Source organism: Nicotiana tabacum, chromosome 5 (genome assembly GCF_000715075.1).
Source record: "Nicotiana tabacum cultivar K326 chromosome 5, ASM71507v2, whole genome shotgun sequence".
Classification (NCBI taxonomy): domain Eukaryota; kingdom Viridiplantae; phylum Streptophyta; class Magnoliopsida; order Solanales; family Solanaceae; genus Nicotiana; species Nicotiana tabacum.
Window position 1 is genome coordinate 68,880,446 of NC_134084.1, and position 4,578 is coordinate 68,885,023.

Sequence of the window (4,578 nt, forward strand, 5' to 3'; positions counted from 1 at the left end):
AATGACAATATCAGTAAGACCTCAAGCAAGGCATGAACCACACTTGTACCAAGTAGCCAAAAACTGTAAGACCTCAAATGCATGAAAAACTTGTAAGACGCCGAAACTATTTCACTCGGGGACTGAAAGGCTCCGGCCAAACACAAATGACTACAATCACAAAGTTGTACCATCCAAACTAACACGACTCGAGGACGCCCGACTATCGCTATAAAAACATAAGCCTTCAATTACTTCGAAAAGAACCTGTTAAACAGGCTAACCTCGACATAGGCAAAAGAGCTTCGACCATGTAAGCTCCAAAGTATAAGGCTTCAAGATACTTAGCCGCTGAGCCAAACCTCCCGGGGTGCTCGATCATCTCCATATAACAACTCACAATCGAGGTTTTTATCAAACTGTCGAAGAGTCGGGCAAACAAAATTTCAAAAAGTCCTTAACGAGTAAAAAATAAAACCTATATAAGAGGTCAGTACGTAAGAGACTATCGCTAGCCCATATAAGAGGTCGTACCGACCCAACGCGTAAGAGCCAACCTTAAATTCAAAAACTTGAGGGTCGAATGAGCTCGAGTCGATACCCGACTCAGAGACTAAACCCAAAATAGTTAACTAAATATGCCTAAGAGCAAAAGCATAAGAGCTCAAACGCCGGCTTACACTAAAAGGTCATGCCAACCAAGTGCATATTTATGGATCTATGGATTCCTTTTAACTCCAAGACCAGTCCATCTAGCTAAAATCAAGGCAAAGGGGAATGTATGTAAAATAAAGCCACGAGGTTTCCTTTTTATACATATATGCGAAAAAATACAAGCTTTATTTACAGTTCTTTGAAAGCACTCTACGCAAAACAAGAAAGGAAAGGCCTAAGCTAATCTACGTCCCCCTCGGGGACTATAGTCCATCAACTTCTTCCTCACCATCTTCGGCATCAGACAGATGAAACTTAGCATCATATTCTTCTGCCTTCGCCTGCTTTATCTCTTCCGAGAGATCGAAGCCCCTGACATGAATTGCCTCGAGGGTTTCCCTACGAAATTTGCACCTCGTATACTATTCCTACTCCCCTGGTCGAGAGACCCTCTTAGCTCAGCACGAGCATCGGCAGCCTCCTTCAGATAGGCAGCCACCTTCTTATCAGCCTTAGCTCGAATTATTTCGGCTTCAGACCGAGCATCCACAACTTCGGCCTTCATCTTCAGGAGCTCAGACTCAAGTCTTGGAATCATGTCCGTTCGGACCAAGCTGTTCTCATTAGCGTTATGAAGTTGCACTTCGAAGGCGGAAGCCTTGGCCAAAGAATCTTTCTTAGCCGATATTTGGGTATCCACCCGAGCCCTTAGCTCATCGCACTCACGCTTGGCTTAACCAACTTTGTTCCTAAGGCATGCCAGGTCTTCTGTTTTTTTCTGCAGCTGAAGTAAACGAAACATTAGCCTTAGAAGATAGAAAAAGAAACACGCAAACCCTTCGAATAGAAGTTACCTGCTCCTCGAGGTAGCTTTCGTAGTTCAGACTGCGACTAGCCTCATGCCGCAAGTGTGCCAACTCGTCTTCCCTTTCATCACAAAGAAGCCTGAGGGATTATTGTTATCCCCCATTTTAACACGAGTCAAATTAGTGTATAACATATTGGTAATTCCGAGGTTAATTAATTAAGAGAGTCGCCACCTAATTATTTCTAAGGTGAATTAGGACAACTAAAGTGATTAAAGTAATTTAATAAAGTATTAACTCTGTTAATGGTCTACTTAACCTAAAGGCTCTAGGTAAGGGTTCAATTAATCTAAAGGGAAGGTTCTTAAGGCACCCTTTAAGATCCATATTAAATGGTTGACCCTCCGGACTAAAATTTAATTAAGGCTATGTATTGTAATGTAAAATAAAAAGAATATATTAATTCCTAAAAGGGTTAAAGAATTGACTAGATGTTTGTAAAATAAGTCAATTCCTATGTATTGCAATGTTAAGTTTGCACTCGATCAGCAATGCACTTAAATTCTTAATTAAGATTTGAGAAAATGATTTCCTAAACTAGCAATGAGCTCTCGTTCCGATAGTGTCCCAAAGCCGATCTTTCTTAACCTGTTAACTCCAAACTTGAAACATCAAACAAGTAACTATGAGTTCAAGATGTCTTTAAAGAAAGTAAAGAAAACAATGCCATCTTGAATATTTGAAACAGGGAAAGAAAACAAAGATGACAGCTTCTATGTGCTAGAAATACCACTAGTTTCAGTTCCTAAAAAAATCATATAAAGCAGAGTTGTCAATTTCACAAAGTTGGTAGAGCGGAAAGAAAAAGTTTTAAAGCCATAGTTGATTTTATAATAACTTAGCAGACTTAACACTTAGTATTTGACGCATGTCGTGATTCCAGAAGAGTTTCAATTAGGCGTAAGTATTATGTGATAAATGAATACTTTCATTACAAAATAAAATAAAATCTTCACCATTAAAAGACTTGACTATGACTATATAGTAAATTTAGATCTTAACGACCAATCACACAGCTAAAGGATAAAACTAGTTAATAACACAACTAAAGGATAAAATTAGTTAATCGCACAATGAATGAGTAAATAGATGAAACAGAAAGGAAGTTTCAAGAGCATCGTTGAGTTTCATCGTGAAACTCTTCGGCTCCGGTGTTCATGCAAGTCAAAGAAAGTAAATGAATTAGAGAGCATCTACTGTTCTAACAAGCTAAAAAAGTAAAATAAACGAAGTAGGAAAAGAGCAAAATTTATAGACTTGAAATTGAGTAGCTTTCTTGCATTTAGACATGACCAACTCATATTAACATAAACATATTCTCAAGTAATGTTCCAAGTTAGAAATAAATGATTAGATCCCTTGTTTTAAGTAAGGCCTGAAATAATTCTATATCGTTGAACCAAACATACATGAACAGACAAGCATATTTTACACCTTTTTAAAAGGTTACCATTAAATTAACAGAGATGCTAGCATTTAGTTGCCAATCTTAAATAGAAACACGAAGGCATGATGTTCACAAGATAACATGTAATCTCATATAGCTAGAGTCTATTTGAAATAAACATTTTAAAAACCCTATGGGCATGACATCTAAACTTTGGAATAAGCATAAAAGTCGTACTTTTATCACTTAAGCAGAAAGTAGAGCAAAAGAATACAATAAGAGGATACATATTCTCCTAAAGCATGATTTCGCTAATTAGTAATCATACAACATGATTTCTGGACATATTAATTAGCTCTAATATTATGATTCTTACCCATTCAAATAGCCATGTGTGTATGTATATATGCTGATGAAAGTATTGCACACTAAACAAGAGTCCTTTCATGTAAAGTCCATATAGGTCCTAATGTCATGATTTTTACTACCTGAACAACAACTAAATTTTAATCCTTAAGGCATGGCTTCTATTCAAGTATTATCAGTAGAGGCTTTGAAAGTACAAGATAACAACTAGTGTCACGATTCAATCATGAAATTTTGAAGAGACAGATCTGAACATAAAAGGTCTTAATACATGATTTCATCATTATTACTATTTTGCTAGCACACTTCAATATGACTAAAACAGAGAAAAGCTAAGACATGATTTTCTAGGCAAACACACTGTTTTTAAATGAATGAGAAAAATCAAAACATGGTCGGATTTTACCTGTTGTGGGGCAGTGAACTCAGGGCATCGATCTCGAATCTACTCTCTCGTTACGAATAGATCCGAACCTCGAGCCGAACAAGTTCGAATACCTCTGTCATGGCCAAAGTTCACCGAGACAGAAAAGAAAAGGTTTTATTTCTAAGAGACTCTTGCAAGTTTGAGAGACTATAACAGTAGTGAGAATGACAGAGTAGTAGTGTTTTGCTGGTTCATGTGTGTGTAGGCGGCTGTGTCTGAGGGTGTTCCACCTTAGAAATTTAGAGTTTTTGTGGTCTTTTTCGTGCTCTGTCACCTCTCTCTCGGCTGAGAGTAAAAGATAAATATTTATAGAGGAAGGTTAGGGTAGGTGATTTTAAGCGGGATTTCTTGATTAAGGATTCAAAATCGAGTCAGAGTCCGTTTGAATCCGAACGTTGAGATGAGAATTGGTCAAGTTCTGAAAAGAGATGCCTTTTTCTCAGCGAATGCGCCAAAGAAAAGATAGAGAAGGACGATCTTTGCCTCAAATGGAGTGGGCATAGCCTGGTCATGGCTGAAAGGAATTTGAAAGTTGACATAGAAGAGGAAAGGGGTGAGAGAGAGTGGCAACGTCTGTGATGGATTAGAAAATGAATCTAGGGTTTGGTAATGAAAGAATAACTCTCAACCATTTGATCAAGACTAATTTAATCCAACGGCTAAAATATTTTCCATGAAAGTCTTAATGGGTCAGTGCATTGGTTGGGTATTGAAGTTGAAAAGTTGGGCTGAATTAGAATTAAAGAAGGCCGAATGAGATTTTTGAAATGGCCCTTTAATCGGGCCTCTTTTTTTTTTTTGTGGAAAATTAGCTAGCTTTTCCCCTCTTCTTTTAATTTCTTTGAGCTTCTAAATTAGATCTACATGTTATATATAGTAATGTTAAGTAGATAATAATA

General features: G+C 37.3%; 1 long non-coding RNA gene across 1 annotated transcript; it reads right to left on the reverse strand.

Annotated features, from left to right (window-relative positions):
• Positions 1-763: 763 nt before the first annotated feature.
• LOC107789261 (uncharacterized) lies at positions 764-4,295 on the reverse strand. Its single transcript, XR_001648815.2, has 2 exons — positions 1,488-4,295; positions 764-1,417 (listed from the first exon to the last, which is right to left on the reverse strand). It is a non-coding gene; the product is annotated as an uncharacterized LOC107789261 (long non-coding RNA).
• Positions 4,296-4,578: the final 283 nt, after the last annotated feature.